Genomic DNA, 21371 nt, shown 5'->3' on the forward strand with positions numbered 1-21371 from the left:
CAAACTCAAATAGAAGGGATGCCACTAATATTTATGCAAGGATCTCTGCAGCCACATAATGACTTATTTTAAAAATGTAACAGTATTTTATTCTATTTTTATGTATCTGATATTTCCCAACTACATTTTAATTGAGTTCTGGCTGTGCTAATAGAGTGTTTTATGCCTTCTGCGGATACCTCTAACCTAGAACCCTAAGTTAAGTGACTTATCTGACTGTGTTAAGGGTGAGACTTTGACCCAGGTCTCCCTAGCTGGGGTGGCAGGATCTCCATTAATGTAATACGCTGCTTCATATATCTGTTGTGAAGTCAAAATGGAGAATAAACTAGTTTGGGGTGTTTAGTAATTCTGTTCTCAGGTGAAGTGTGAGAGGCCCAATGGCAGCTGCAATTCCATCAGAAATTGTTGACAAATAACTGACTGAGGCCAGAGAGTGACGGAAGCATTTTTGTGGAAGCCTTCAGCCCAAGTTCTCACTATGGTTGTCATCTGGAAGGTAATTGACCAACCACAGTCCTAAAACAACTACACAAGGATTCTCTTTCTTTCTTTTCTTTTTTTTGCATACACCCCTTTGATCATATGGTAAAAGCTACGAACTCTTCGAAATGTTTTAAAAATATAAAACAAAATATGAGATTACAGAGGAAACCAATTATTCTGAAACAGATACATATCTACATCTATTTTTGAAGTTTTCAAACTCCACGGTGAGTGCCATCACCTTAGCCTAATTAGAAGAGTGGAAATAGGTGGAAAGGGAAGGTGGCTCCTCACTTAAAAGCACCTCCTTACTTAAGGGAATTTGCATCTCTCCCCATAGGGTTGGTCAAAGTGCCCCTCCCGAGGAGGATAGGCAGAAGGAGTGAAGTCAGTAGGTTCACCCAGAGCAAGCCCTCTGCGGGCTAAAGCCAGTGACCTCCCTCCCTCCCTCCTCTCCTTCTCTTAAGTTCCAATGCTAAATCATTCATGATCCCGTGCGCTGCTTTTGGCCATTTGCTCCCTAATTGCTCCTGTTTTGCATTGATCCTGAGCCTGCGGAGCAGCCAGTCTCCGGAATCGCCAACTTGCCGGTTGATTTATTGAGCACAGAGAACCTCCTCCGCTTTCACCTTCTCGGACTCGCGGCTCTATTTTGGGGCTGGGTACATGGGCACGCGGCACCTGTTCCCTCGCTTATAGAAGATAGTTTAGGCATTTTGACAGCGCCACTCGCCACCTCCACCCATTTACCCCATCCCAAAGAGACAAGCCCTGGCCTTTCCCATTCTGTGCCCTCCTCCGCCCTCACCCCCGTGCCCCAAGGACCCAAGCGGGTAGAGGTAAAGCCTCCCATTGGACACACCGTCTTCCTTTCCCCCTGGCGAGCTTCTGCTTTTAGCAGGAGTCCGGACTACACATCACCCAGCCCAAGCAGCAGCATCTCAAAGTTTGGGGGGGGCGTCCTGGGAAGCCCGGAGTAGCGGGGGAGGTTTCCTTGGAGTCGTGAATCGCTATGGCTCGGCGGGGATGGCCAGAGGAGCCTCAGGAAGATGCTGCTGGGGACGAGTTCACCGATATAATCAAGATCCGTACTGGTAGGATCCTGACCCTCTCTCTGGGGGCTGGGGAGTCAGGGGTGGGAGTGGGGGTCGGGGTCTTGATCCATGAGTCGCCGAGCCGTTTCCTGCTAAGGGTTTTCCTTGGAAGTTGACTCTGTGCTGGGGAAAGTTGCTGGGTTACGCACCGATGCCATGCAGCCAGGGCTGTGGACCTAGAGCCCCATGTGGGTGTGGTTGGGAGCAGGCGAAGTCCCTCCTGCACAAACAGGAACGCAAGGGTGCCAACCTCCCAAGCAGTGTGCAAAGTTGGGTAGAGAGGGCTGCATCACTTGGACGAGCTGCTGGACTTGTTTAGCCTGAGGTATATATAGCCTTAGCCCCTAAAAAGGCGCTCATGTTACTACGTTTATTTTTTCCCCTCAAGCAGTAAAGGTAAAATCATCTTTGAGACAAGAAGCTTGACAAGGTGGTGATGATTACACATTAACTGAGACTAACATTAGAGTGCAGAAGGAAAGGGACACAAGTTAGGACGTCTGAAGCGTTAAATATAGAAATGTCCAGGGAATTAACTAAAATATCAGGTGCTGTAAACGTGGAAATTTAGGGTAATAGAGTAAGGGAGAAAATTGTGTGGTTTAAGGAGCTGTAATCAAGTGGAAGGATCTTTAAAAATAAACCTTGGGATTTTGAATTATTTTCACTATCCCTCCCCCATGCCCATTCCTGCCTCCCTTTTGTATGTGAAAGTTTTATATCATAAGCCTATGTTTGGTGATCTGGCAAACATGCAAACTGTTGTATACCAGAGGGTAGGTCGTTAAAGTTGTAAATGGAAGCAGCTGTTAGTTTTCTCCTACACGATAAAGTTTCACAGATGCTTGAATTTTCTATTCTTACCCTTGGAATTGCACCAAAGTATAAACAGCAAATAAATTCATAACCGTTCACAATTACTTTATTTACTCTTGTAAATATGGTCCCAAAGAAATACAGTTGCCTTTCATTTTTTTCCCTGAAATTAATGGAAAATTAAAGATCAGTCAAAAACAGTTACTGAATTCAAATCCCTAGAAAAGACCACTAAAATTTAAACACCAAGTAGATATACCTGATTCTCACATGTTTGACCTGGAATCTTTACTTGGTTTACAGGGTTTTATTTGCCATAAAGTAAACAGGCGATATTGTCAAAATCAAAAAGCTCTAATCTCAATAAATGGTAGGGGAAATAAAGATTAATATAATACTTTCTTTCATCAGTTATTTTCTTCACCCTACTGTTAAAGGAATATGAGTAACATTTGGAAATTGATAATGTGTTAAAAAGGGAGTTTCTCAGAATAATTATTTAACATTACATTTAGTTCTACATTGACCAGGAATATTTTGGGTGTATGGGGTGTTAGGAGAAGGAAAGGGAAGTATATGGTACTATTAAAGCTCTGATAAAAAAGAAAATACAACACAAGCAAAGGGGGAAATTAGTCTTTGTAGAGAGAAAAAACAATTAAGTCCATCAACTTCTATAAAGCTTGGGCCACTAATATTTGATTATTCTTTTTACGTTTGTCTGAAAAACGAAACAAAGTCAAATAGGGGTAGAATGGTAGAAAAGTCTTTCTTCTAATTGATCAGTTTTCTGATGGTTTCTTACCTTGCAGAACAATCAGTTTAAATATTGTTGCATAAATATTTGCTAGGCATAGAATTTACTTTTTGGTATACTAACTTTTTTAAATGACTTCTATTACTTAAATTTAAAGATTAAAGGGTAGGAATTTGTGTCCTAATGATTTTCAGGTTTTGTACATACTTTTAGGAGACTTTCCAGCTGCATCAGTGAACATTCATAATCACGTAATGCTAGTGGTCAATCACTGCTTTATGGAGATGACTGATAGGCATAAGCTACCTTAAAAATGTATTATGTAGAACTGACAACAAAGTGGGGAACTTAATAACATCTGGGCAAAATATCAGTACCTGTTTTGTCTCCTTGCTCTCTTTTGATATTATAACTCATAGTTTTAGAGCCAGTTAAGTCACAAAAGCGCCAACTTTTGCTACCAAACATGCCTACTAGGATATGAAAATGAACCTTACCTAAGAGAGGCAATGATATTTTTAGTGATGCTACTGTGTGTAATTTATTTTTGACATTTTAATAGGATTTTGGAAATGCAAAAATGTGCAGATATGATACTTAGAGAATATAATTATATTATAAAAACCAATCAAGTTGTATGATAGTGCTTTTAATTGGGTGGTCAAAGCATGATGGGGATTCTAAGTCCAGTATAAATTACATAGTGTATTGAATATTGTTCTGACAGTTCTTTCTGCCTAAAGTTACAGAAACTAAAGTTTATTAGTCTCTTGCGGTTGTTTCAGAAGAGTTGTGGTGTAGGTCCTTATGCAACCTACTGTAGAATCGTTTAAGTAAATTTGTTACTCATCTTAGGTATGTTTCAAAACAGAAATGTTTCCATCAATTGATTCTTAGTAATATCATGATATGTCTTAAGAAAAAATAGATCATTGATATATTTAATTGTTTTTATATATTCAAATAGTCCCAATTTAAGGTAAATGATTATTTTGGCAGCTTATTTTGTTGTAAGTGAAGATGGAACCACATACAAAAAAAGCAAAAACTCTATTATGTTTTTGAATCAGATATTCAGGTATTTATTTTATGCACTACATTTTATTAAAGAATCCTTCTTGCATTATGGGTATATATTTTGTTAACAAAACATATATGAATAAATTGTTATAAATAACAGAAAAATTTATTTAATAACCAAATGTCCATATTTTTAATGACTAAAAATCAGTTCTTGTTATTCACAGAAGGTATATGTTTAAGTATAATTTTTGACAGAATAATAAATACTTTTAGGGTTCTTCCTACTCTCTTCCTCCACTGAAGAATAATTTTTAATGTACTAGAACACCTTCCTTGAAATCTGATCCTGGATAATATTTTTCCAGGTTATTCTTTGCATTCTTTTTTGGGGTTCATTTTTAAGGTAAGGCTATCGTAAAAATTCCTTTCTAAAAAGTAAAGTACTTAAGTTTCCTTGAAGGGTATACTGGAGAGATCACTGTTAATCAAAGGCTATAACTGAGCAGGACCTAGTGTAATGAGACTTCCATATAGTTTACCATAATCCTGGAAAAGAAATACTCAATGTAATTTTTATAAAAGAAAATAGATGTTATTTAACATGTTTGGCATGAAGTTTTCAACTCTCATCATTAAACACCAGCAGAAAAAGTTAAAGTGGATTTTTTTTTTTTAATGTAGCTGATTCCTCCTAAAGGACACTTCAATTTGTAAGAATTTCCAGAAAAGACAATATTATGTTAGAAGACAATCAAGTATATTAAGTAAAGGAAAAATAGTCTAAATAGACCATTCATTTAGAAACTTCCAATTATTTCAATTGCTTATGAAATAGAACATGGGAGTGTAATCACATCTAATGCATCTTGCCGTATATCCCATAAAAGAATGTGATTTTCTCAGAAAATCTTTGGGAAATTGTTAAGTTCAGAGTAAGTTAAGTTCAAAATGTACGATACAATTGGGACATTTTCACTGCTAGGCATGATCTATACTTAAATAAAAACATTCTCTCCAACCCCCTTGATTTTACTAAATATTGTTGTGACAGGAGTAAATGAGTAACAGAAAAAAAAAAACAAACTTCTACGCATTTAAAATGTGCAAAGTACTGCACTAACCATTGGGGATATAAATAGAAAAACAAAGCAGTCTTTACTCTCAAAGAGCTGACATTCAAGTACGGAGGGATAACACATAAGAGATTTGATCTTCAGGTCAGATGAACAGGCCTAGTGGTCATTAGGGGGCAATGCCAAAGCAGATGGTAAAGTAGTCTCTTTAACGTAATTTCTGTTGATGAAGCCATATTCATTTCTGACTTTGCACCATTTCATGATTCCATGGGCCTTGGTGGTGGTAGTGAGAATTTGACATTCTGGGGCTTCAGTAGCTTTGCCTGCTGACTAGGCAAGGGCTGTGGCTCTTTCAGAGGCAGGTACTTGGTCTGCTTCACAACTGTTGTTCCCGTGGAAGATAACTGGGAGAATGTCTTTGATGCAGATTTGCTAATGGGCAGTAGTGGTAAGGTGGGGAGAGACCTACTATTCCCAGGACTTTTGGGTTCAGGGTCCTGGGCTGTCATCACTTATATGTATGGTGTGATGGTCAAGGTGGTGGCAGTAATTGAACCTGCTTGGCATATGCTCCTTCTTTGTCTAATTCTCAGAATTCTTTGCTGTTTCACCTAGGTTCATTTGTCTGCTCTATTAGTGGCAGCAGGTTTGGGGATGAAGTTGATGGTAGTGGTAAGGATGGTAGATTCTTTGCCCTGGAATTTTGCCTCTCCTTGATGGTTGCAGGGGTCAAACTGGAAGCAGAGCCCATAGAATGAGGGATACTGGTGTTCCTGGGAATCTTGGGCTTAATTGCCAGTCAGCAACAGGTGGTCGGCAGATGGTGCTGGTGGTGGCAGGAATGGTTGATGATGTCTCTATGTTGTTTGCTTCTTTTCATTCTTGCAGAATACTAACAGAAGCCTACCCTAAAAACCTTGCATTTGTCATGTGAATATAACTGCTAAATTGTGTGTAATTTCAATACGTACATGTAATATATAATGTTATTTCACTATGTTTCAATTAATTTGGAATTACTAAAATAATCTATTGCCCAGAATTTTTCAAATTATTGCACTTTTTCCTTGGAGAAGAGCACAAAAACCTCTGACGGGAGAAAGAATCATCGGACATTTTCGGTTAAAACAACCACAAAATGCATCTGATCTTTTCATTGAAAGCAGTTCAAGTTTAAAAAGTAATCTTAATACCATGAAATGACTTCAAATGACAATGAATACAACATAATAATTTGAGTGGGACCACATTGAATGGCTGTTTGAACATAATCTGCTGTTTACTGCTAGTTACGTGACATAGAAGAGTTGTCATTTCTATACTTGTTTATAATATAAATAAGATTGATTGAAGTTGACCGATCATTGTGAGAAAATTAAGAAATACCATGTTGGCTGTGATATATTTTCAATCCCATTCAATTTGATAAATATCAAGTAATCTAGTTTCCCCCCAAAATATAACTTTTTACAAATTGAAAAACTGAAACAGGTATAGATATTTGAATTTTTCAACAGAAGTATTTAAATTTTCTGCTTGCAATAATTTATCAAAATGTGGAGGACCACAATCTTGTAACATGGGATGTTTGATTTTAATTCTGGACTGAGGATACAGATGTACAGCTTTGGAGGAGCCAAGCTATGTACCTGTGCTATTCATTCACTGAGTACCGTTCGTTGTTTATTCACTTAAAAAATATTGTCAATTGACATATCTTCCCTTTTAAAAACGGCAAATTGAATTAATAGCATCAAATCTTACATATGTTTGGGTCAAGGGTATAAACAATCAATAAAATTCAACTTGGATATTATATGGATTCTAGTAGCTGCTTACTCTTTAATTTATGAATTTTCTTCCTTGATTTTAATTGCCCCTTGTCTGTTCCATATTGTGAGCTCCATAAAGGCAACTGAGTGAAGAGTTTCAATTCATAGTAATGGTAATGATTACAGATATTTCAGTAAGTATAATGTGATTCAAAGAAGTATTTCATGGATAAAGAAAAATAGAAATGATAGATAAGGAGACATCGAGTTTCATTTAATTGTATGTTGACCAGCAGTCTAGCCAGGGTTCTGATCTGGTGCAATGAAATCAGGAGAATATACAGAGCCTCAGTGTTCAAGTAAATAGTTGATTTACTGAGACAGAATATGGCTCTTATGCAATGGCAAAAGAAAATGTAGTAAACACAGTTTCTGATGGCCTTCCTTTTGTTGTTTGAGATCATACTTGATGACGCCCAGGGGAAAACTGATCCACTCTGAGTGAGAGTTGTCAGACATGTCAAGATGACAAGTATTGGCAGTCCTTACATGTTCTTCAGCAGACCCTTTCTTATTGAATGCATGCTGACATGGAGACCTGTACTTGCATCCCAGATCATCCATATAGGAGGAATTCCTTGGGATCTGGAGCTGTGCCACAGTAGTGTCTTAGTCCTGCCTGATTTCTGGAGTAGAGTATGGATCTTTAGAAACTGTTAGTCATGGTGCACTGTAAAGGAACACTATCCCCAAATACCTAAATTGTTTAGAATTTGTCACTTTAAAGTCATTTGCAAGAAAAAAATATTTTTAAAGTTGGCTTCATGCTATTTCATGAAAAGTTACAATATTTTTCCTTTTAGCATGTTGGTTTAAAAGAAATCATTTTTTATATGTGTTCATGGCATGGTGACTAAGATTTATCTGTGGTGGATAGATATCCCTAGTCTGTAAAGAAAGGTCTTGGCACTTGGCAGAACCTTTTACATTTTGCATTTTGTTAGGCAGTCCTGTGAAAGAAGCTTCCAATTGGTCTTCTAAAACTTTCATTTTAAATGAGCATAATTTTATTGTGACAGATGGCCACAAGTACAGGCATGCCAGCAGATAAGTACATTATGTGCATCATGTTGGAATACTTGGGGCCAAATTTCAGTCTAGGAATGTTGGAATGACCAATTGAACATAGATTTTAGTGCCTAAAGTTGGTATATCACATGACTCCAGGAGAAACAAGTTCAAAAGTAATTGATATGTGATACAGAAGCACTTTGGTAGTTTATGCTGGCAAATGAATGAATGAAAAACATTTATGAAGTGCTTAGAATGTGCAAAACATTGTACTAGGTATTGGGAGTACAGACTGCCAATTAAGACAGGCCCTGATCTCAGGAGCTCACATTCTAATGAGGGGAGACAACACATATAAATTTCACCTACAAGTCAGGTGGAAACTTCCTATGGTCCTTAAGGTACAGCACAAAATAGATGGCAATTGCTCTTCTTTAATGTGATTTCTGCTGATAGAACCCTAACAGTTTCTGATATCGAACCATCAAACAAAGCCAAGAACTTTGATGGCATTAACTTTTTTTTTTTTTTTTTGCATTTTTAGTGGTTGTGGTTGTAATACTCATAGAAGCATGTGCCAGGCTGCATCTCTAGGGGGTTTGCTTCCAAGCATTGTGGTTGAGAAGGAAGGGCGGTAGAGAGGGAAGGAAGGAATGAAGGGAGCGAGGGAGGGAGGGAGGGAGGAAGCAGTTAGGGAAGGGATTTGTTAAGTGCTTACTAAGTGAGTGGGAATGTGCTAAGAGTTTAGTACACAAACATAAGTAAAAAGAAAGGCAATCCCTGCTCTTAAGGAGCTTATTTTATAATAGAAAAAGGTAACATAAAAGGGAATTGAAAAGTGATAGGGACTGGGTTGAGGAAAAATGAAGCTACCCAGTGATTTGGAACCTAGAATGTTAGAAATAGTACTAGGAAGGGAATGAAAACGAGACTCCTAGAGGAGAAGGAGATGGACCTGGTGGAGGATACCACCTGGTGGAGCTGGCTTCAGGGGTGGTAAGCTGTTTCAGGAGAAGAGATCAAGGTTTCTGAAGACAGGTGAAAGGTCCAAGATTAGCCAATAGTATGGAGGACATGACTTGAAGTCCACAGAAAGTTAGAAACTGGGCCATGGAGTGAATGAAGCCAAGCTAACCTCAGCCTCTCCACAAAACTGAGGCTGGAGGAAAAAACTCACCAATGGGAAATAGTAGCAGGTGAGGCATGAGGCTATGGAGTGGGAAGAGCTACTATTCCCAGGGTTCCAGGATTTACTTCTTAAAACTCATTGAATTTCAAGAAAAAAATTGGCCTCTTTAATACAATGATTACTCCTCTTAATGGTGGTTATGGGACCTAGTTTGGAAAAAGGATCTGCTTTTCTCTACTCTTTCTTCTCCCCAAATAATTTATGACTAGTCATTGCCTCTGACAGTAGAATGGTAGTGGTTAGGGGATGTAAGGCTTATTATTATTTCTGCCTTTATTTTTAGTAGTTTGCTATTTTAAAAAGTTATCTATTACCAGAATAAACATGAAAAAATGCTACATGTATACTATTAGCCCAGTACTGATTATGTATAAGTAAGTTAACATGACTGTTCAGTTCTGAGCAAATTTATACTTGAAAGAAGCCACAGACGGAGAGTGATCTGCACATTTCACATGAACAGAGTAGAGAGTAGTTAATCTGGATACTTTTCTGTTCAGATGTCTTTTCTGAACCCCTTCACTTATCAAGTGGATTTCAAATATTTTTGCTAGCAATCCATGAACATGACATCACATTGCATTTTCAGCTCTAGATCGCTGTCCTTCATGAAGTTTTTTCTCCAGTGGAAACAGACTATTTTCTATGAATGTTTGTTTTTCTTCCTACTTGTCATTGTTTGCATGTTGCTTTATAATTCCTACCTCCATCTCACCTGAAAAATTCTGCCCATCTTCATAAAAGCCCAGTCAAAATGTCATATCTTATTTAATATTTTATTTTTCCCATATAAAAACAATTAACATTCTTTTTTAAGTGTTGAATTCCAAATTCCCTCTACCCCCAGACTCCCCTGATGGAGAAGGCAAACAGTTTAGCATAGGTTATACATGAGTCATCATACAAAACACATTTCCATGTAAGTCATTCTGTGAAAGAAAACACAGACCAAAAAAAAAAAAAAAACAACCCAAGAAAAATGAAGAAATAAAAAATTTATTTGATTTGCTTTCAGGCTCTACTAGCTCTTTCTCTGAAGGTGGATAGTAACTTTCATCATAAGTCTTAGAGAATTGTCTTGAATCATTTTATTGCTGAAAATAACTGTTATTCTTAGTAAATCATCATATAGTATTGCTGTTACTGTATACAATGTTCTCCTGGTTCTGCTCATTTCACTTTGCCTACGTTTATGTAAGTCTTTCCATGTTTTTGTTGTGTTTTGTTTTCTGAAATCCTCCTGTTCACCATTTCTTATAAAACAATAATGTTCAATTACAATCAAATGCCACAAGTTATTCAGCCATTCCCCCATTGATGAATATCCTCTCAATTTCCAATTATTTACTACCAGTGAAAGAAGTACTACAAAATTTTTTGCACACATAAGTCCTTTTCCTTTTTATAAAAACATTTCTTTGAGATCAAGTAGTGGTGTTGCTAGATCAAAGGGTATGCATGGTTTTATAGATGTTTGGGCATAGTTTTAAATTTCTCTTTAGAATGATTGAATCAGTGCACAACTTCATCAAGAGTAAATTAGTATTTTAATTTTTCCACATCCCCTCCAACATCTGTCATTTTCCTTTTTTGTCATATTATACAACCTGACAGATACAATTGCTCAGAATTGTTTTAATTTGAATTTCTCTGATCAATGGTGGTGTAGAGCATTTTTAATGTGACTAGAGATAGCTTTGATTACTTTGAGGGATGCCTGTTTATATCCTGTGACCATTTATCAATAGAGGAATGACTCTTATTTCTATAAATTTGACTCAGTTTTCTATATTTTGGAGAAATGAAGTCTTTATCAGAAAAGCTCATTGTAACTTTTTTACAGCCATGAGTGCTAGCTATGTATTTTCCTACATTCTATTTTCCCCATTTATCCTACTTTCTCTGTCGTTTTATCTTGTCCTTTCTCAAAAGTGTTTTGCTTCTGAGTTTTATCTCCCCCAAGCTTCTCTCCCTTCTATCAACAGCCCTCCTCTTATCCCCTTTTATTATTTCCTTCCTGTATAAGGAGATATATTTCTACACCGAACTGAGCATGTGTATCATATCCTTCTTGAGCCAATTCCAATGAAAGTAAGGTTAATGTGCCCCAGTCACCATTTCCCCCATTTTACCCCACATTGTAAAATTTCTTTCAGCCCTCTTTTATGTCAGATAATTTATCCCACTCTGCCTTTCCCTTTCCACTTCTCCCAGTGCATTCTTTGTTCTCATCCCTTAATTTTATTTTTATTTTTAGGTATTCACACCACCAAATTCAATTCATGTCTTGTCTATCTGTTTATGTATATTCCTAACTGCCCTAATAATGAGAGCTTTTTTTAGGAGTTATAAATATCATTTTCCCATGAAGGAATATAAACAGTTTAACTTTATCAAATCCCTTATCATTTCTCTTTCCTGATTGTCTTTTTATGCTTCTTTTGCATCTTTGATTTGAAAGTCAAATTTTCTATTCAGCTCTGGTATTTGCATCAGGAATAATTAAAACTCCTCTATTTCATTAAATCTCCATTTTTTTCCCCTGAAGGATTATACTCAGTTTTGCTGGGTAGGTGATTCTTAGTTGTAATCCTAGCTCTTTTGCACTCCAGAATATCCTGTTACAACCTCTTTGATCCTTTAACATAGAAGCTTCTAAATCTTGTGTTACCCTGACTGGGGCTCCAGGATATTTGAATTATTTCTTTTTGGATACTTACAGTACTTTCTCCTTGATCATGGAGGTCTGGAATGTGACTGGAATATAATTGAGATTTTCATTTTAAGATCTCATTCAAGAGGTGATTGGTGAATTCTTTCCTGTTCCGTTTTACCCTCTGGTTTTAGAGTATAAAGACAGATTTTGTTGATGATTTCTTGAAAGATCTCTAGGCTCTGTTTTTGATCGTGTCTTTCAGGTAGTCCAATAATTCTTAAATTGTTTTTCCTGGGTCTGTTTTTCAGCTCAGTTGTTTTTCCAATGAGATATGTCATAATTTCTTCTATTGTTTTTCATTCTTTTGATTTTGTTTGATTGTTTCTTGATATGCCATGAAGTCATTGCTTTCCACTTGCCCAATTCATTTTTTTTCAGAAGGATTTAAGTGAACTTTTTAATTAATTAATTTTTAGTTTTCAACATTTATTTTCAAAAGATTTTGAGTTCTAAAATTTCTCCCCATCTTTCCCCTCCGCCCTCCCCAAGAGAACATGTGTTCTGATTACCCTGTCTCCCAATTTGCCATCCTTTCAATCATATACTTCCTTTCTCTTATCCTCTTCCCCTCTATTTTTTTGTGGGGCAAGATGGATTTCTATACCCCATTGCCTGTATGTCTTATTTCCTAATTGCATGTAAAAATAATTTTTAACATTTGTTTTTAAAACTTTGAGTCCCAACTTTTCTTCCATCCTCCCTCCCTACCCACCCCCATTGAGAAGGCAAGCAATTCGATATAGGTTATACATGTCTAGCCATGCAAAACACTTCAGTAACAGTCGTTGTGAAAGCCTAACTATATTTTCCCTCCATCCTGTTCTGCCCCCCATTTCTTCTATTCTTTCTTTTTACCCTATTCCTCCTCAAAAGTGTTTACTTCAAATTGCCCCCTCCTCCCACTTTCCTTCCCTTCTATAATCCCCCAGCCCCACTTATACCTTTCTCCACTATTTTCCTGTAGTATAAAATAGATTTTCATGCCAAATAAGTGTGCATGCTTTTTCCCCTTAGCCAAATCTGATGAGGGTAAGGTTCACTCTTTCCCTCTCATCTTCCCACTCTTCCCCTCCATTGAAAATACTTTTTCTTGCCTCTTTTATGTGAGAGATAATTTACCTCATTCTATTTCTCCCCTTCTCCTTCTAGCAATATATTCCTCTCTCACCCCTTAATTTTGTGTTTTTTAGATTTCATTCCTTCGTATTCAACTCACCCTGTGCCCTCTGTTATATATATATATATAAAATCCCTCCAACTACGCCAACACAGAGATAACTCTCAAGAGTTATAAATATTATCTTTCCATGTAGTAATGTAAACAGTTCATCTTTAGTAAATCCTTTATGGCTTCTCTTTCCTGTTTACATTTTCATGCTTCTCTTGATTCTTGTATTTGAAAGTTAAAATTTCTATTCAGCTCTTGTATTTTCTTCAAGAATGTTTGAAAATCCTCTATTTTACTTTATGATCATTCTTCCTCCTGAAGTATGATACTCAGTTTTACTTGGTATGTGATTCTTGGTTTTAATGCTAGCTCCTTTGACTGCTAGCATATCATATTCCAAGCCCATCAATCCCTTAATGTAGAAACTGCTAGATCTTGTGTTATTCTGATTTTGTTTCCACAATACTTGAACTGTTTCTTTCTAACTGCTTGCAATATTTTCTCCTTGACTTGGGAGCTCTGGAATTTGGCTACAATATTCCTAGGAGTTTTCCTTTTGGAATCTCTTGCCTTTGGAAGAGGCATTTGGTGGATTCTTTCAGTGTCTGTTTTACTCTTTGGTTGTCATAAAGACAGATTTCCTTGATAATTTCTTGAAAGATAATGTCTAGGCTATGTTTTTGATCATGGCTTTCAGGTCATCCAATATTTTTTAAACTGTCGCTCCTGGATATATTTTCCAGGTCAATTGTTTTTCCTGTGAGATATTTCACATTGTCTTCTATTTTTCTTTCCTTTGGTTTTGTTTTATAGTTTCTTGATTTTTCTTATAGTCATTATCTTCTATCTGCTCCGTTCTAATTTTTTAAGGAATTATTTTCTTCAGTGAGCTTTTGGACCTCCTTTTCCATCTGGCCAATTCTGCTTTTTAAGAAATTCTTCTCCTCGTTGACTTTTTGGATGATTTTTGCCATTTGGGTCAGTCTATTTCTAAGGTGTTATTTTCTTCAGTATTTTTGGGTGCCCTTTAGCAAGCATGTGACTTGGTTTTCATAATTTCGTTTCAGCACTTTCATTTCTCTCCTTAATTTTTCCTTTTCTTCTCTTACTTGATTTTCTAAATCCTTTTTGAGTTCATCCATGGTTTGAGATCAATTCATATTTTTCTTGGAGACTTTGGATGTAGGAGCTTTGACTTTGTTGTCTGCTTCTGTTTGTAAGTTTTACCTTCCTTGTTACTCAAGAAAGATTTCTATAGTCTGATTGTTTTTCCTATTTTTGCTCATTTCTCCAGCCAATTACTTGCTTTTTGAGCTCTTTATAAAAGTAGGCGTCTACTTCCAGTGGGATTGGGGAGGGGAAAACTGTCAGCTGCTCAATCGCCCCATAATCTATGGGCCTAGAGCTCCAAAAACAGACACTACAACTGTCCTGCTGCTGCTGCAGGCTCCTCCACCCCTTCCACTGCCCTAGGGCTGGGACTGGATGACTCTAGTCTCTCACACAAGTTCAACAGATATTTTCCACTGATATTCCAATTTATCCTTGGCATCTTGGGGTCATGACATCTGGAAGCCACCATATGTGCCAGTGATTCAGCTACCCTGAGGTATTCTCAGGTCCTGTCTTTGTGACAGACATTTCCTGTCGACATTCCAGGCTATATTGGGCTGGAAATTTCCTTCTCTATGTCATTCCACATTTTTCACAGCTCCAGAATTTGTTTAGAGTAATTTTTTATAAGTATTTGCCTGGGTTTGGGGAAAGAGCTCTAACAAATCTATGCTGTCACTCTTCCATCTTGGCTCCCCTCCTTCTTTCAAACTGCTAAGGAATTATTTTCTTCATTGCACTTTTGTACTTCCTTTTCCATTTGCCCAATTCTGATTTTCAAGGATTTTTTTTACTTCATTGAATTTTTGTTCCTCTCTTAGCATTTGTCCTATTCTGGTTTTTAAGGTGTTATTTCTTTCAATATTTCTTTTTGTGCCTCCTTTACCAAACTTTTGACTCTTGTTTCATGATTTTCCTGTACTGCTCTCATTTCTCTTCCTAATTTTTCCTCTATCTCTCTTCATTTTGAAAATCTTTTTTTGAGCTCTTCAGTGTCCTGAGAGCAATTCATATTTTCTTTTTTTTTATCAATTCAAAATTGAGACTTTTAATAATAATAAAATCGATGTTATTTAGTAATAACAACATGTAACATTTACATATGTATAATATTTTAAGGTTTCAAGAGTATTTTATTTTTTTATTTTTTATTTTTTTTATTTTTTAATGTTTAACAATCACTGCCATACAATTGAGATTTTATCCCCCCCACCTACTCCCCACTACCCCCCTCCCTCCCCACGACTGCATACAATTCTGTATAGATTCTACATATACTTTCCTATTGAGTATATTTTCACTATAGTCATGCTATGTAGTCAGACTAAAATAAATGAAAGAAATCGTATAACAAATCAGAACATGATACACAAACACATACACATACACAAACATGATCTGCTACATTTTGTGAGTGACTTCCATATTTCTTTCTCTGAGTGTGGAAGGCATTTTGCCTTGAGAACCACCTTTGGGATTTTTTTTTTTTATAAGAAGTTTTTGCGTTATTACAAAATTCCAAGTCTACCAGAAAAAACTCTCGCACACTGTGGTCGTTGCTGTGCACAAAGTTCTCCTGGTTCTGCTCCTTTCACTCAGCATCAGGTCATATAAGTCCTTCCAGGCCTCTCTGAAGTCTTCTTGTTCATCATTTCTTATGGCACAATAGTACTCCATTACATTCATATACCATAATTTATTCAGCCATTCCCCAATTGATGGACATCCCCTTGACTTCCAGTTTTTGGCAACTATATAGAGTGCTGCTATAAATATTTTTGTACATGTGGGACCCTTTCCCATTTTTATGATCTCTTGGGGATACAGTCCTAGTAGCGATATTGCTGGGTCAAAGGGTATGCACATTTTTGTAGTCCTTTGGGCATAGTTCCAAATTGCTCTCCAGAATGGTTGGATGCGCTAGCAGCTCCACCAACAATGAATTAGTGTTCCAACTCTCCCACATCCTCTCCAGCATTTATCATTTTCTTGTTCTGTCATGTTTGCCAATCTTATAGGTGTGATGTGGTACCTCAGAATTGTTTTGATTTGCATCTCTCTAATCAATAGTGATTTAGAGCATTTTTTCATATGATTGTAGATAGCTTTAATTTCTTCCTCTGAAAATTGCCTGTTCATATCCTTTGACCATTTATCAGTTGGGGAAAGCAATTCATATTTTCTTGGAAGCTTTGGATACAGCAATTTTAACCTTGTTGTCTTTTTCTGCATGTATACTTTGGTCTTCCTTGTAACCATAGCAATTTTCTGCAGTCATTTTTTTTCTGTTTTTCTCATTTTTCAGTCTTTTTCTTGACTTTTAACTCTATGTTGAAGTGGAGCTCTGCTTCCCAAATGGAGGGGGTACTGTCCTAAACATCAGATTTTTTGTTGTTATTGTTGCTGTTTTTTTTTTTTTTTTATTCAGCTGTTTTCAGAGGTAAGTGGGGATGTGTACATTTTTGGCTCTTCAAGGTGGGTATAATCTAGGGAAAGCTGTGTTTTCTACTCTCCTATTCTGTGCACTGGTTTGTGTGCAACCAGAAGCACTCTTTTCAACCCTGGAACTGTGACCATGGCCCCTGTTTCTCTGTGGCCTGCTGACACTAATTCATTCTCCCAGAGGCCTACTCCTGGTTTGCTGAGGCCCAGTCTCCTCTGGGCTGGCATGGCCTATGCTGAACTGTACTCCACTCTCACCCTGGTGCAACAGAACTTTACTGCCAACCTTCTAAGTTGTCTTTGGTTGGGAAATTGTTTCACTGTCTTTTTGTGGGTTTTGCTACACTAGAATTTGTTTGTCATTTTTTAAAGGTATTTGGAGAGGTTTGTGGAGAAAGCTCAGGCAAGTCCCTGCCTTTACTTTACCATCTTGATTCTGCCTCCCAAACTGTCATTTCAAAGTACTTCCCCATTCCCACTCTCTGTCATAAACCTTGGGAACATTTTCTATGCTTCTCTCAAATAAATATGTATATACCTACTGATACATACAAATAGACATTGGCTACAAAGTGCTTTGCATGAAATATGTCTAAATATATGTACTGTATGTTTGTTTTTTTAAAATAAACAGTGATTCGAATTGGATAGAGAATCAATGTGTATACAAATTCAAATAGTATAAAATTTAAAATAAATCCTTATCTGTTGAAAATTTTTAGTCTTATAACCAAGTCACAATAACAACAATGACCAAAAAAAAAATAACATGAGGGCCAGATGAATTTATAGAAGTTAATGTTAATAATCCATTTTTTCATTTATCTTGCTTAACAGGAAATAAATTTTACAAGAGATAATTTCTAAATTAATAATTATGAGCCCTCCTCACTATTCCAAGATATCTATATCCACTATATCTCTTCTTGATTTTCTTTTAAAACATTCTTTTTCTAACTCTGAAGTTCTTTCTATTCAGTTCAACATTTATTAATTGGGCAAAAATTGGAGTTGAAAGATATTAAGTAATATAAAGAATCTTTAAGTTAATAACGAATCAAAGCATAAACAAACAATTTGTCTTTTCTTCTAAAATATATCTTTATGTTTTTCATATTGTAAAATGTGTAGATGTCATCAGTACTCCTTACTTCTTCATCATAGGACTATGCGTTAGTTGTTTCCTTTTTTCTCTTTATAGTCCAGCTTTAGCGTTCTTCTACTAGGTGAGCACAATAACCAAAGGATTATTACAGTGTATTAGGTAGCTTTTTCAATGATCAGAAGCACTTACTATGGAACAAAGGATGGAACTGAATCTGTATTTGCAAAGTTTTGCTGAACCTAGTATCACGTATATTTCTTGTGTTAATACTAGATGGAGTTTTATTATCAGACCTGTGGACAACCAAAATGGCAGCTGTCCTATTCAAGAAAGAATAGTAATTGGATCCTCAGAGAAGTTTTATTAGAATTGCTATTATGATTCCATCATGGCTTTCATGAATACCTCATGCTAACAAACATTAACTTCATTATTCTACGAGGTTCATTTCTAAGTGGTTCATTTAATTGTGACAAATATTTAATAAAGATCTGCCATCCATATGTTTATTTCATTTCTTTTTATTTCTTTCTTTGTTTACTAAGACTGGGTCTCCCTATCTCATCCAGGAAGAAAATACATCAGTCACTCATGAGGCAATTCCAGTGTTGAGCAACAGTGACTAACTTTCCTTTTTCTGACCTGGGCTAGATTGTCCATTGTTAGGTAGTCTGGTGGCCTCCCAATCCCAGGGGTTCAAAATATTTTTGCTGGACTTGTTATAACTTTAGCCTTACTGCACATCTGAATTCAAGTGACCCATCATCCTCAGTCTTCCCCAGGAGCAATGATTAGAATCATGTTCCACCATCCCTGGCATCTATGTATTTAAGTCTCTCTGGAATCTTTTTAAATTTTCAAATAACCTATTAGAATAAATTCAGTACAATTTTAAACTTTTGTTCAATCCTCAATACAGACCTCTACAGTCTTAATAAAGTCATTCTAACTTGTAAAATAATCACCATATAATAAAATAATATATTCTTTAATAGTTGCATTCCAGACATTGTCATTCTACTCAGTCTGCAGATTTGAAGAAATAGCTAAATGTAATGATGAGTAAGATGAACATATTCTGATGCATATATTTGATCCTGCAAAGTGTTGGATAGGTAATGTTGGGCAGAAAATTATGTTACTACCCGTCAAATCAGGAATTCTTGCAAAAAATAGAATTTTTGTGATTTACCCATAGAAAAATAAAAATCCATTTATGTACACTAATAGGGGGAGATTATATTAAGCATAAATAACAGCTAAAACAACGTACATGTAGGCAACTAGTAAAAAAGCCAGTGCAATTATACCAGAAAGAGCATATGGATCATAAGTTGAGTTTTGATGGGACAAAGTCATTTATAAGACAGTATCAAAATACCTTTATTTCCTATATAAGCCAGTTGACCTTTAGGATTTGTATGACTGTTTTTCTAAGTCAAATATTAATAGAGAATTGACTTCAAACTGAAATAAAAAGCAATATTTTGAATATTGGGGCAGTTATTTAAGTCAGTGTTGCTCCAACTTGTATGTTGATTATACTGAAAATTACGGTGAATTTTTCACGTTCTGATAATATGACACCTTGCTGAATTTTTTGGAACTGAAAAATAGTGTAGTTGCTACGCTGCCAAGCATGCAAAAATCCCTAGAGACAAAAATCTCTAGTGAATAGAGAACAGGACTTAGAAGCAGGGAGATCTGGGTTCAAGTCTTTACCCTGTCCTGTACTATCTATATGACCATGGACAAAACCTTCAATCTCTCACTGTGCTAAGTAACAATATAAAAGTATAAATTCACTCAAATTGCCAATCTGAATGGAAGTTTTCTAATATGATGAAACTGCATATCTAGAACCATCACTTCTCCCTTTAAAAAGATACCTAATACCAAGTATATAACATCATAAGATCACATTTTAGGATAATATATCTAGTCCTTTACGTGAATTATAGTTTCTTTTCATAGAGTTACATATAGCCAATTATTTTTATCACTTATTTTTTAGAAGCGCCCATCTTCTGAATCAGAAATGGAGAGTTCTCCTAAGTGCTAAAATTACCCCCAAAAGAATGTGGTGTTTCCTCACAGCATCTTTTCTCTACCAAATATATGGAAAACTTGGCTTTAAGTTTTGTTCACTGACTTACTGTCTTTTACTGTGGGCATTCTTTTTGCAAATACTTGAGAATGTGTCAGACTAAATGAAATGTGGTACCCTGAAAACATTTCTACTATAATTATGTCCAAGACTTATGATTTGGCTTGGATTAAGATTCTGGGAAGACAAATTAACCTGTTTAATAGAGGTACTTGTCAGGTAGACTATATTGAAAGTGTATTTTAGATAAACTTTGATAAGTTATAGGAGAAAGAGCAATTTTGAAAAATATCAATTACTTGAAATTTACTACTCTATGAAAAGGAAATTTAAAAAGTTGATAAGACTGGTTATGTATTTTAACACAGAGTATACTACTAGCATAGAGGCAAGCAAAGTGATGTTGTGGATAGAGTGCTGAGACTGGAGTCAGAAAATTAGTAGTTGTTCAACCTTGGACAAATCATTTAAGCAGTGTTTGCCTCAGTTTTCTCAGTTGCAAAATAGAAATAATAATAGCACTTTCCTCCCAGAGTTGTTATCAGTATCAAATGGAATAATATTTGTAAAGCACTTAGCACAGTTCCTGGCACAGAGTAAGATCTAAATTAATACTGTGTCACTATTTTTGATATTGTTATTATTGCATACTTTTGTCACCCCCCCCATATTCTTATGACACTGAATCTTCACTACAATGTGGCAAAACTATGAACATGTTTATGGAGTCATTGCTTTAGGCAAATGTGAAGCAAAACCTTGTTTTCATTTACTGCCCAGTATATTTGCCTTTTCTGTAACAGGATCTGTTCATATAAATTGAATGATGACATTATATATAGATTTTTTTAAAATATAGCCTGCACAAGAAAAGGCATAAAACTATAGTCATCAAATTGTTAAATTACTGAGTAAAATCCATTTTGAGATCTGGTAGGTCTAGGTCACCTTCCTGAGAATTACTTTTCATTAATTCCCTTGATATTCTGGACCTTTTGTTCTTCCAGATACATTTTGATATTTTTTTCTACATTTAGAAAAAACAATTTTCTGGTAGTTTGATTGGTATGGGACTGAATAAGTAAATAATTTATGTAGAATTGTTTTCATTATAGTAGCTCAGCCTACCCATTAGCAACTGATGTTTTTCCTACTTACTTAGATAACTTTATTTGTGTGAAAACTGTTTTGTAATTCTCTTCATATTGTCCATGGGTTTGTGTTTCCAGGTAGATTATCAGATATTTTATAACATCTACTGTAGCTTTAAATGGGATTTCTCTTTCTGTGTCTTGCTGTTGGGCTTTCTTAGTAAAATATGCAAATGCAGATTATTTATGTGGGTTTATTTTGTAACCAACAACTTTGCTAAGGTTGTTTATTATTTCAAGAAGTTTTTTAATTGCTTCTCTAGGATTCTCTAAGTATTTCATATT

At 35.9% G+C, this 21371-nt stretch overlaps 1 long non-coding RNA gene across 1 annotated transcript in view; it reads left to right on the forward strand.

The window, feature by feature from the left end:
• The first annotated feature begins 810 nt into the window (after window positions 1-810).
• The window catches only part of LOC140508953 (uncharacterized), a 121438-nt gene continuing 100877 nt past the window's right edge, over window positions 811-21371 (forward strand). The window contains exon 1 of the long non-coding RNA XR_011968541.1: window positions 811-1580. This is a non-coding gene — a long non-coding RNA (uncharacterized lncRNA). The remainder of the gene's footprint in view (window positions 1581-21371) is intronic.

Source organism: Notamacropus eugenii, chromosome 5, assembly GCF_028372415.1.
Source record: "Notamacropus eugenii isolate mMacEug1 chromosome 5, mMacEug1.pri_v2, whole genome shotgun sequence".
In the NCBI taxonomy this organism is placed as follows: domain Eukaryota; kingdom Metazoa; phylum Chordata; class Mammalia; order Diprotodontia; family Macropodidae; genus Notamacropus; species Notamacropus eugenii.